General features: G+C 40.5%; 1 protein-coding gene across 2 annotated transcripts in view; it reads right to left on the bottom strand.

Moving 5' to 3' along the window:
* The window catches only part of capn5b (calpain 5b), a 51,671-nt gene extending 39,061 nt beyond the window's left edge, over window positions 1–12,610 (bottom strand). For both annotated transcript variants that reach the window (XM_077505488.1, XM_077505489.1), the window contains exon 1: window positions 12,414–12,610. The gene's annotated coding sequence lies outside the window, so the exon portion shown is untranslated. The remainder of the gene's footprint in view (window positions 1–12,413) is intronic.
* Between the last annotated feature and the right edge of the window lie 752 nt (window positions 12,611–13,362).

Raw genomic sequence — 13,362 nt, 5'->3', positions numbered from 1 at the left:
ACAAGACCCCCCAAGGGAGACAGTCGAATGCCTTATTCAAGTCCAAAAGCACAAGTAGACCGGTGGTCACATAAGAAATTTAAAAAATTGAATAATCAATATCAAATTGATTTTGCTGTTTTTGAGCCTGATATCAATTCATAAAAACATGAATAAATTCTATTAATATCTATTTTTTTCCCATAAATTTGTAAGAAAATAGAATTTTAAAGGCTAATTTTTTGGTATCTTACTGTTTTCTTGAAATGTATTGCTCTGAGGGCGGCACGGTGGGTGACTGGTTAGCACGTCCTCCTCCTAGTACTGAGGACTCGGGTTCGAGTCCAGGCTCCGGCATGTTCTCCCCGTGCCTGCGTGGGTCTTCTCCGGGTACTCCGGTCTCCTCCCACATTCCAAAGACATGCATTGCAGGTTAATTGGGCGCTCCGAATTGTCTCTAGGTGTGCTTGTGAGTGTGGATGGTTCTTCGACTCTCCACTCTCCTTTATTTACTCCTTTATTATATAGAATTAATTGTAAAAAAATTATTCAACATTTCGCTATCTGTTTGGAGCTGCTGCAAGTGTATTCAACCTCAAGACATCTGTTCCGAGTGGAATTGCGAAAGAAGACAACCTTCAAGGCAGTAACCAACCTTCAAAAACAAACTTCAAAGACTAGTGATTGTAAAAGTTCTATGGTTAAAGGATGTCTGCTGTGTTTATGACTGCTGTATTTGTTGTCACAATGCTGCTCTTTCCCCACCTCCTTTAGTTACCATTTGTTAGCGAACCCCATTAAAAGACAAGAAATGTGAGTGTGTGTCAGAGTGGGCCAGAGGCATGTGATCTGCACACATCTCTCTCTCCTATCTGTCCTGGTATTACGAGTAAAAAAGGCCTTCTTTTCTCATTTTTGTGTCTGTCTCCTCATTTGTGTATTTTTAAAAATGTCACCAGGTGCGTTTCCATTACCCTTTTTCGCAAAAATAAAAGCAATATTATAATATTTTGATAAAGTACAATTTTGAATTGTCGGTGTTTCCATTGAAAAGCGTTTCGCTTCTGAAGCGCAATTCTCGGAATGTCCCGTCTCGCGGGACCTCGCTGTTCTGTAGGAGGCACTCGTGATGTTTACAGTAGACGGACGCGCGGTGTAGTTATATTACTGTAAAAACACTCTCCCCTCATCGGGCGGTTTCGGGCATTTAGTGTTGGCGTTGTGTGTGGCGGTGTTGTGTGTGTGCCTCGGCAGTCGGCAAGCAATTTCGACACGAAAGCGAGTGGCCCCGTACTTCCTACTTCCAGTAATCCTAAAATGTTGTTCCCAGAGGCTGGGTAAAAGGCGGGTTACAAATAGTTAAAAGTTTCTAATGTTCCTGGCGTCTTTCCTGCTAAATTAACCAGACATAGCAGGACAGGATTTCAAGCTCTCCTCTCCTTCAACTTCTCGAAGGAGGCTCGCTCGGTTACACTTCTCTCTCTTGCGCTCAGGACGTGCAGTAGAGCGATACAAAACATTTCAGCATGTAAAACTAAATTACAATACCAAAATTAATAATTCTCAAAACAAATATTAGTCAATTGCAAGTAAATACAAAAATTAGCACACATTAGCAAACAACGTGTTACATTCCGTTCCTCCGTGACCGGGCGGGTGTCACATGACTACTTATGAGCAAAACGTGTTTCTATTACCCTTTTGCGAAATACTTATTTTTTGATACATCTCAAAAACCACCTCATGAGAGCGCAAAAACTTGTTTGCGATATTTTAGTTTTTTTCGCAAATCCAGTGTTTCCATTACCAGCTTACTTTTGCGAAACATGCCTTTTGCGCAAAACTGAAGGGTAATGGAAATGCACCTATAGATGGTGTTTAAACTTGACATGTTCACATGAATTTAAAAGTATATTTCTTACTCTTCCCTCTCTGCGCTGCTGCCCGGTGCCGGTTTCCGGGGGGGGGGTGGGGGGTTCTCGCGGGGGGGGGGGGGGGGGGGGGGGCGTCGGGGGGGGGCGGCTTGTTTGTGGGGGGATGGGGGCTGGGGACCGGTGGGGCGCTGTGGGGGCCCGCTGGGCCTCGTTCTGCGGCCTTGGGCTCGGGGGTGTGGGCCGGGGCTGGGGCGGGGGTGTTCCGGGTGTCTGGGTCGGCTCGCCGACCGGTGTCCGCTCGGGTGGCTTGGGGGTGGCCTTGGTGCTGCCGCGGCCTGGGGATTCCGGGGGGGAGTGCTCGTTTTGCTGGACCGCGGTTGACGGCTTCTTTCTTTGGTGGTGGTCCTTATGCATGCCAGATCCGTCGCACCAGCATCTACTGAAACTCAACAGAAGTACCCTCTCCCTCCCACAGCCCCTTGAATCAGTTGGTGCTGGTGTCTGTGGTTCTCACTTTGCTTTATCTATCCTTCCCTCCTTCCTCTCTTTAGTTTTTCCTCTGGTCACTTGAGATCTTAATTTATTAGAAGTATGAGGTTTCTGGGGTTGGCATAAAACTCTGGTTTTGTAACCACGCAGGAGGGGTCTTGTTGGTGCTGGACTTCACTTTGATGGATTGGATGTACTGGCTTCTATGGATCTCACTCTGCCTTATCGATCCTTCCCTCCTTCCTCTCTTTAGTTTTTCCTCTGGTCTCTTGAGATCTCGCTAAATTTGCTGGAATTTAGAGGCTTCCGGGGTTGGCGTAAGACTTTGATTTTGTAATCATGGGGAAGGCAGGAAGTGTTTGGTCGGCGCTGGATTTCACTTTGATTTACCTTTCTTTTATCTTTATTTCTTTTTTTTTCTGACCTTTTCTCTGGTCTCCTGACCATTTAAACCTCACGACTCTGGCAAGATTCTGAAGTACCTGGTTAAGGCGAAGGGTAATGGGATATTTATAAGGTTTTAGGTGAATGAATGAGTATAAATGTATACGTATTTGCACGCACGCACGCGCACGCACGCACGCGCACGCACGCACGCGCACGCACGCACGCAAACGCACGCACGCAAACGCACGCACGCAAACGCACGCACGCAAACGCACACACACATACACACAAAAAAAAAAAAAAAGAGCAATGATGACAAGACGTTGAATCGGTAAGACTACCGAATGAACAATTCTGAGCTCTTAAGGAAAAAAAATAAATAAATAAAAATATATATATATTCTTACATTATTGAAAGAACTGACTTATTGCACTTTAAGACCATTCAGAATCGTTATTTACAATTACTGAACTATTTAACCAGTTACTGCCTGAACCAAAATTTACTTTGGAATTTGTTTGTGGAGTTTTTAAGCATGCCGTTGATCTTTACGTAGAATTGATGTTCCATAATTAATCAATATCGATTGAAGCGGATCGAATTGGGAGAAATGAAAATGGAATCAAACTTAACTCTTGTGAATCGAAATCGAATCGATTGAGGAAATTAGAATCGATAGCCAGCCCTCGTACATTGTGCATTATTACTCGCCACCACTGGTAGCAACCAATACTCCCTGTGGGAACTAAAAGTCCCGGTACACGTGTACCTGAATTTTCTGGCTTTCCAATGATGAATCTGTCTGCCGATGTCCTCCAGGGCCTAATTATCACAACTATGCAGAGAGGCAGATATGTTCGCATTGATCAGTCTCCCCCCAACCAACACACGAGGCGGAATGTGGGCCGGACTGCGCTAGAATGGAGCCGTCCCGATCGATAACTGTGCTACTGGACAAACCTCTCTATCATTTCACCTAATTCGTCTCCGGCAAACGTGATGGGTCAATCTCATGAATTTCAATATTGATGTCATACCTGGATGATCGAGCTTGTGTTGGCGTATCGATTAGATACTAACAAGGATTCGATTTCCAACTGGACAATTCATTGGATACTTCCATCCGAAAGATGTTTATTCATTGGACAAATGGAAAAGATTGATTGACTCCATCAAATGTTCTGTCCCCTTCGGTGTATTAAATAATCCAGAAACGCAATGAAGAAAATGTTGAGGATAAGTGGATAACGTTTTATCCGATTTATAAATGAGAGACAAAAAAAAAATGGCACATCATACCCATAACGATTTTTATAGTGTTATCAATGCCGTGACTGACTAGTGGGAGTAATGGTGTGCAATCATTAATATTGAACATGTTTAGCATTTACAATTGTTGATTCCTGATCCTGGGGAGGAGAAATCATTTTTAACACCACTCAAACTACAGGATAATTAGTCAGGATAATCTTTTAGAGACATCTGATAATCAGACTTTTTGCTGACTTGAAGGGCGAGGGATTTTAAATGGTCACATTTGGTGGTACAATTGTCTAGCGTACCCTGCTTTCGGTGAGGACAAATTCACTTTAAACACCACTCACACCACAGGATTATCAGTCAGGATAATATTTTAGAGAAACCCGATAATCAGATTTTTGCTGACTTTAATCACAAGGGAGAGTAAATGTTCAAATTGGATCCGATTGTCTAGCGTACACTGCTTTCGGTAATGAAAAAGTCACTCTTACTGAACTCCACACCACAGGATAATCCATCAAGGTAATCTTTTAGAGACATCTGATCATCAGATTTTTTTTCCTAATTTTAATTACGAGGGAGTTTAAATGTTCAAATGTGGTCCAATTGTCTAGCATACCCTGCTTTCGGTGAAGACAAAGTCACTCTTAACACCACTCACACCGCATGATTATCAGTCAGGACAATCTTTTAGAGACATCTGATCATCAGATTTTTGCTGTTAATCACAAGGGAGGGTAAATATTCAAATTCGTCCGATTGTCTGGCGTACACTGCTTTCGGTGAGGAAAAAGTCACTTTTAACACACTCCACACCACAGGATAATCCATCAGGATAATCTTTTAGAGACATCTGATCATCAGATTTTTTTCTTAACTTTATTACGAGGGAGTTTAAATGTTCAAATTTGGTCTAATTGTCTAACATACCTTGCTTTCGGTGAAGACAAAGTCACACTTAACACCACTCACACCGCAGGATTGTCAGTCAGAATAATCTTTTAGGGACATCCGATAATCAGATTTTTTCTGACTTTAATCGAGAGGAGGGTAAATGTTCAAATTGGGTCCGATTGTCTGGCATACACTGCTGTCGGTAAGGAAGAAGTCACTCTTAACACACTCCACACCACGGGACAATCCATCAGGATAATATTTTAGAGCCATCTGATCATCAGATTTTTTAATTACGAGGGAGTTTAAATGTTCAAATTTGGTCCAATTGTCTAGCATACCCTGCTTTCGGTGAAGACAGTCAGTCTTAACACCACTCACACCGCAGAATTATCAGTCAGGATAATCTTTTAGAGACATCAGATTTTTTATGACTTTAATCGAGAGGGAGGATAACTGTTCAAATTTGGCCCGATTGTGTTTCAGTGAGGAAAAAGTCACTCTTAACGCACTCCAAACCACAGGATAATCAGTAAGGATAATCTTTTAGAAACATTTGAAAATCAGACTTTTGTTGACTTTATGAGTTGAAAAATGATCAAATTAGGCCTGATTATGGATTGTATATCAGCAAGTAGGGGTGTGAATTGCCTAGTACCTGACGATTCGATTCGTATCACGATTCACAGGTCACGATTCGATTCGATACCGATTAATCCCGATACGAATGGTCACGATTCGATACCGATTAATCCCGATACGAATTTATAAGTCGATTGTTGCGATTTTTTTTCATTCATATTTAGAAAATACTAATCAGTAAGCTTGTAGAGTGTAAGATTTATATGAAAATGTATTATTTATTTATCTGAAATTTCAGTCTTATAGAGGTTGTAATCTGTTTCATGTTTGAACAGCATTAAAATAAAAATATTAAGGCTTAATGTGCCGTTCATATAACATTCTTCCATGCTCAAGGTGTGAATCCTAAAAAAAAAAAAAAAAAAAATCGATTTTGCCTATTATTGAATCGATTCGAGAATCGCGCGATGTAGTATCGCGATATATCGCCGAATCGATTTTTTTTAACACCCCTATCAGCAAGTGTGTGTCCCGCTTTCCTATACTGGCCAATAAATTATTTCCTGCGAGATTACTGAGATTGTAGTCGGAAGCTAAATCTGACAGATGGCTCAGTGCCTGCCTTGGCTCGTGCCCACCAGGGAGGAGAAGCATGCTGTCGTTTTGCCCCCGTGGATAGTCAACATCACCTGCAAAGAGTAAATCGGCAAATCCACTACCTTTTCACAGACTGAACTCACAAATTGACAATTTGTTGCATAATTTTAGTTATTTTTCCCTTTACAAAAAAATCACCATCTTAAACGGCTTCTCTGTGTGTGATTTAGAAAAAAACATCAGCTACTGCAATGCAGAGAGATCACGGTGGAAGTCCACCAATAATCAATAGAAGCAGGAAGTCAGGGGAAGGAATCAAAGTGCTCTGAGAACAGATGTTTCAGTGCAGTGGACATAATAGTGTAGTGCAACGCAACCAGTCAGATGACAGCCATTAATCAAGAGATGCACACGCAACTCTGACAAAGTGCGACTGCAGCTTATTAGATCGCAAAGCTCTTAAAAGCCTCGTTAAGAGTCAACTGAATTAGAAGCTATCAGCCAAGTACAACCAATCGGTACATTTTCTGTAACGTGGCCCTTGTGAATACCGAGAACCTTAATAAGACAAGAACTGCCGGCATGTGGAGTCCCGCTAAGATCAATGCTCCCATCACTGTTTTTGTTGTTTTTTTTGTTTTGTTTTTTTGCTTAATTGGAATGAATGATTTAATTATTTCCATCCACATAATCAATGGCCAATTAATTATTATTACATGAACTAGACTAAGTGCAATTTCTGGAGAAATTGTGTGGGAAAGCTGAATGCTACTTGCTGAATGCTAAGCTGAATGCTTATGAAGTAAATTGAAATATTAATTACAGTATATGAAAATTATGTTTTCATTGAAGTTGAAATATAAATGAATAAAAGGAAAACTTGTACTACAATCTGTCGAAGGTTTGATTTAATAATTTCAGAGAAATTATAATCCATTTCCTATTATGATACTCAGTTGGTACCAAACCATCGAATGTACTAAAATGAGGTCCAAGCGGGGTTTGAACCCAGGTTCTCCATGTGCGAAGCAGTTGCTCTAATGACTGAGCTCACTTGCCTTGTTCAAATTCAATGACTAATGGCGTATGTATTTAAAAAAATAGCCATCTAATGAAAGCCAACGTGCAATTAAGCATTTCAGTTCCCAATTGACATATTTACAATGTACAATCGGAGGTGGGATTCAGACCCAGGACCTCCTGGTTAGTGAACAGCACACTTAACCAAGTGTGCCACTAAGCAGTATCAGAGAGCTCGTAATGATGATCAGTTGTATGTATGGAAGTGGGCGTGGGAAGCAGGACTTAGAAAAAGTTGTAACACGTATTGAAAATGAATGGGGGAAAGATGATCTTTAACGTTAAATTGTGCGAGTACTGTAAGTAATGTGGAAACAGGCCATATATACCCCGGAAGGCGTGACGTTTTGAAGCAAGTTGAAATTTGATTGCTGTAAATCGGAAGTATAATGTGGGAGTTGTTTCTCGGCAAAAAAGTGAGGAGAATAAAAATCCAAATAACATATGTGGGATGCTTCCAGCATTCCCACAATTACAAATAATATCAATTCATATCTATCGATACAGAATGACAAAGCATCTCCCAAAGGCTTACGTCATGTTACAGGACAACTAGTGTTAGGAAACTTACAGTCACGACTGATGCTTTTGAGAGGGGTCGTGACAAAAAAACAAAACAAACAAAAAAACACGTAACGGCAATTTTCCCCGCTGGGAAGGGTGATTATAACAAATGTGAAATCAAGACTGCGCACAGCAGTCAGGTCAGGCAGCATCAAATTCCGGCTGGTCAGAGATCAGGGACGAGTGTGCTCTGCTGTTTTTGGGGTGTGGGTGGTGCGGGGAGAGGTGGGGGACGCAGTGGTGCTGCCAGGGTGACTGATTGAGTCTGCTTCCGCTGACAGACTGATTAAAGCCGCACAAGTGAAGAGCGAGCAGTAATGCACCACAGATAGCGCAAGAGAGAGAGAGAGAGAGAGAGAGAGAGAGAGAGAGAGAATGAAGGCGGGTTCTAGCACATCATAACTCATCTACCCCGCAACTGAGGGAGGAGGAAGAGGAGCAGGAGGAAGAGGTGGGCTATCCCAGGCTACCCATCCTCCCACCGTGCTGAGCTCTCCCACTCTCTGCAGCATCATCATCATCATCTCCCCAACTGCAGGATTGGCCCTTGAAAGCACCTGGCTGCTCGGTGATCTCCCCTCCGGTACGAGCCAACCGACAAATTCATCCCGGAAACCGATCTGGCTTGCTTATCACAAGAGGCCTTAAAATCCTCACGTTATTGACCCGCGACGCGTATGTGACCGTGTACTGCAGGGTTTGCCTCAACTACTATTGCAAATAAAATGTTGCCTTGGCGTATTTTAATATCAACACTAGACTAAGTGCAATTTCTGGAGAACTTGTGGGAATGCTGAAAGCAAATTGAGAAGATAAATTATAAAATTATAACCTCTTGGTTACTGGACAATGCGCTTTACCAACTGTGTTACGAAGCAGTATCAGACACCTGGTAATGATGATACGTTATATCTATATGTGGAAGTGGGCGTGGAAAGTGATATTTGGAAAAAGTTCAATGACTGTCCCATTGAAAATGAATGGGGAAAAGTTTATATTAAATGTTAAATTGTGCAAATACTGTAAGTAATGTGGAATCAGACGATATATATACGCCGGGAGGCGTGAATTTTTTAAGCGAGTTGAAATTTGAACAATGTAAACATATGTGCTTCAGCATTCCCACAATTAGACTAGCATTAATTTCATCAATGAAAACTAAACAAAAATGATTTCGGCAACACACATTTTAAAACTAGACTAGACTAAAACCCTCAGTAATAAACAATAAGTGGGATAAATCAGTATGCATTTTCGTCGACGAATAAAGACGAGACGAAAATGTCCTTCACTTAATAAAAACTGGACTAAAATCTATGGACATTTTAGTTCATGAACAAAAACGGGACAAAAATGATATTATTTTGTAAAGTCTTGCCTCTGCTAATCTGTCATGTCTGTGACACTTTCATGTGACACACAACACACAAACATGAGACAGACAGGCGGTGGATTCAAGGTGAAAGTTAAAAAAAAAAAAAAAGAAGTAAATTATAGTTATAACTTAACATGAATCCAACGGTTATAACGTTCCAACAATAATGTTAATGCGACTGCTAACTAATGCTGGCTAACTGACTAGCTCATAGCCTGGAGCCATAATAGCCACTGTAATTGTGTGTCAAGCTGTTTTTCATCAAAAAGATGAGAAAATTTGACGTGAAATAGTTTTAGATCTGAAAAGGTTCAATATAATCTGCTGACAAAAAAAAAATATACAGGGGTAAAATGGTTGTCCTGACTAAAACGTTGACACTTTTTGTTGACTAAATAGATGAATAAAATTGTGTTTTCTTGGACTAAAATGCTCGATTTAGAGTCAACTAAAAATTGACTAAATAAAAATGGGATGAGGTTGACGAACTGTGATAAAAACTAACAAGCGTGAGTCGTGACTGAAATTGGACTAAAACTAAAACTAAATTTCAAAATGGAAGACCAAATTAACTACATTAGACAGAGTGCACCACTTTTTGTCGTAATAACATCATTTAAAAGAATGTAATTTTAGTTATTTATTTTTTTTAATTAAACAGTTTGTGCATCATGATAATTCAATGGGCATCGTGCCAGTCTTTCTGGAGTGTGCGTATTGGCCACCAGAGGGTAGTATGATACATACGTTTGATGACGAAAGATAGAAGCTACAATTATATTAGTTGTTATTCGCAAACGATAAATAATACATGTCTGTATGTATTATTGTCATTAGGGGTGCACAACTCTCCAATAAGAGTCCATTAAAATTTCTATCAATATATGGGTTAAATCAAAACCGATTTTCAGATTCCAATCAGTTTTCGTTACTACCACTTGAAAATAAGTAATACACAATTTATCATTTAATATCAACTTTTCTCCATTCATTTTCAATGGGACAGTCATTGAACTTTTTCTAAGTATCACTTCCATATTTATAAGTTATCATCATTACCAGGTGGATGATACTGCTCAGTGGCACAGTTAGTAAAGCGCATTGTCCAGTAATCAGGAGGTTAGAATTTCATAAATTATCTCTCAATTTACTTCATAAGCATTCCACATGCATTCAAATCTTCGCATTTAGCTATTATCATTCAGCTTTCAGCATTCCCACGCAATTACTCCAGAAATTGCACTTAGTCTAGTTTCTTACATTACAGGTTTTTGTCAAAATACTAATTGTTTCTCATTAAACGTTCTTGTTACAAGGAAGAAGTCATAATATGATAATTACAAATTAGTTTGAGTAGAGTCGTAATAATAACACAAAAATAAAGACCTAACTTTTATCCCTAAAATCCCAAAAGAAATGAATATGTGCTTCTCAGAAATTTCAACTTTATTCTCCTCAATTCTGATCTCTGTGTAAATGACTATTGGTAGAGGAATTCTAAAATAACAAAGGAAACGGCATGCCACATTTGATGAAACTGCTCATTAATAAAAAAATAAAATAAAATAAAATAAACATAAAAAAATATATTTAACATCCAAAAATCGATTTTATTTAAAAATAGAAATAGAAATGAAGAGGAGGGGGGGGAAGGCAGTTGTAGCCCACGTGCTGTTTTTGTGGAAAAAGGCACTTACAATAAAAAAAATAAATGTTTAAACAAAAAAAAAGACACTTTAATGTCTATTTGTCATTTTGTCTTGCAAAGTAGAGCATGACAATGTTGTGCATATCTGTAAATTGAAGCAGAAATCATTTGTCGAAAATCGTTTGAATCGAGAATCGAAAATTGATTCTGGATCGAATCGTAGACCCAAAAATCGGAATCGAAACGAATCGTGAGACAGTCAAAAATTCCCAGCCCTACTTTTTAGCTTTATTTCCACTTATGAAATTAAGAATTGTTTTGGTATCTCAGCAGCCAAATCCCGACTTGTAAGTCTACGGATGGTCTTAATGTGTCTTCTCTGCACCCCAACCCCCCCTTCTACTTCTCCTCTCCTTTCTCAGTGCTCTGCACAACAATACACTTACTTAGTGGAATAACTAATTCATTACTTGTGGACCTCAGGGGAAGATGGCTGCAAAAGATCACACAAATCCTTTAGTGAAAGAAGAAAATGAAAAAGGATTTTTTTTTTCTTTATTTTCAATTAGGATTTGATTTTTTCCCCTGTAAGACCTCCATTAAAAAGTAGCTATGTGAAAATGAAGCTCTCATGAAGTTTCATGAAGCACTTGTGATTTTTTTTTGACTCCTTTAGATGGTGCTCTTGGTTTAAAGATAAAGGCTAGGCTAGTGTAAAGGAAAATTAATTACATTTCCACTGCACGTTTAAGATCAAAAGTGCCATCTAGTGGAGTCCAACAATATCATCAGTGCCTCATTTTCCCATCACTACTAAAAAGGCACTACTTTTGTCTCCAGCTCACTTCAACATAGTTCCTTGGCACCATGACACCATAAGATGGCGGCAAGGCACTACAACTGTCTGAATCACACTCCTCAACTCACTTCAACTGACTTTCTCAGCGCCATGATGCCACAAAATGGGCGCCAAAGCACTACTTCTGTCATGAAGGTCCTCAATACACTTCAACATAATTCCTTAATACCATAATGCTACTTCTGCCTACATGAAAGTCGTCAGTTCAACTTCCAGCCTAGTTCCTTGGCACCATGATGCCAGAAGATGGCGCCAAAGCCCAACTTTTGTCTAAATAACGCTCGTCAACTCACTTCAGCTTAGTTCCTTGGCTCACGATGTCACAAACGGTGAACAAAAACAGTGAACAGGTAAGAATTTCAGCGATAAATCAAGGCTAGGTTTAAAGCATGGTACTTCTTGTGACATTTTTGTTCGGTGGTATGCAGTGAGATTTTCTCTCTTGTAAAATATGTGCCTTGGCCCACTAAAGACTGGAAAACGCTCGATTATCGGATGCCTCTTAAAATATACATATATAGGATGTGTGTTATGAGTAGTATTTTTTTTCGTCTTCTTTTCTTATGCTCGAATAACATCACAAGATGCGTAGAAAATAATAGCATAGTGCTCACATATTCCGCTACATGATGCGCAGTGTATACACGATGGATGCTTTAGGGTTGTGTTTTTGTTAGCCTAGGAACCACAAAAATGAAGCATCAAGTAAGTAAGAGCATCGTGGTTCTCCTGAGATTTACCAAGCCGCTCAGCCGTCGCATTCCCCCCACCCCCTCACGAGCACCTGCGCCCCCGGGGGCGCGCGATGCCGAGCGCTCGGTTACCTGCACCGAGGCCTCTCCCGTGGCAACGCGGTTCCCTCTCTCTCGGGTCCTCCTCCGGGGGTAAGGGGGTGGTGGGGAGTCCAGCGGGTCCGACTCTCGCTCTCTCCGGGGGCGGGGGAGGGGGGCTGGCCGGGGTTCCTCGCCTCGCTCGCTCCCTGCCTGCCTGCCTGCCTGGTCCTCTCCTCCGCCGGAGCACCGCTCTCATCCTCCTCCGCCGAAAAGCGAGCGTCAAGCCGGCATGTATCACTCCGCGGTGACACCGGAAGTTTGCTTCGTTTTCAAAATCTAAACATTTTATTGTACAAAAAAAATGACAGTTGGCTCCACCGTCGCTGTCCAGTTAATTTAATTTGACATTCCACTTAAAAACAAAAAAAACAAAAAAACAAAAAACAAACAAACAAACAAACCGTATAGAAAGACCCAGGAGAGAAAAAAAAAAAAAAAAAGGACCCATGCAAAACTGTGGAAAACACTCCCATCTTCAGACGAGAAAGCGCAATTGCAATTGACGGAGATCACATACATTTTATTTCAGTGAGAATAAATCTATAAACCCAAATAATATTTATAAAATCAAACCTATCCTATGGTGACAAACTAGCTCGCTTCAATAGCTTTCTCCACTTAAAAAAAAGCTTGACAAAACTCTACACTTTGTCCTATTTATTTGATAAATACATAAATAAATGAAAGCTCATCATTCAATCCCTATTGTTTTTCCCAATACTTCTGCGAGTCGTAATGCAGCTAAAAGTGCCATTAACTGCTCCTTAAAATCCCTCTGAATTTATTTTTTAAAGCAACCTACAGGAAGTTGTCTGTTGAGGGAAGAAAGCAGACAGACTGGGCATGCGCAGAGCCGAGCGGCCTGCTCTAATCCCTCAGGTCTTTGTCACAAAGAGGATGCGTATGTGATTAGGAAGACGAGTCGCCTAATTAAAGTGGG

Source organism: Festucalex cinctus, chromosome 18, assembly GCF_051991245.1.
Source record: "Festucalex cinctus isolate MCC-2025b chromosome 18, RoL_Fcin_1.0, whole genome shotgun sequence".
In the NCBI taxonomy this organism is placed as follows: Eukaryota; Metazoa; Chordata; class Actinopteri; order Syngnathiformes; family Syngnathidae; genus Festucalex; species Festucalex cinctus.
Note: the sequence above shows the minus strand (reverse complement) of the source record. Positions and strands in the feature narration are given on the sequence as shown.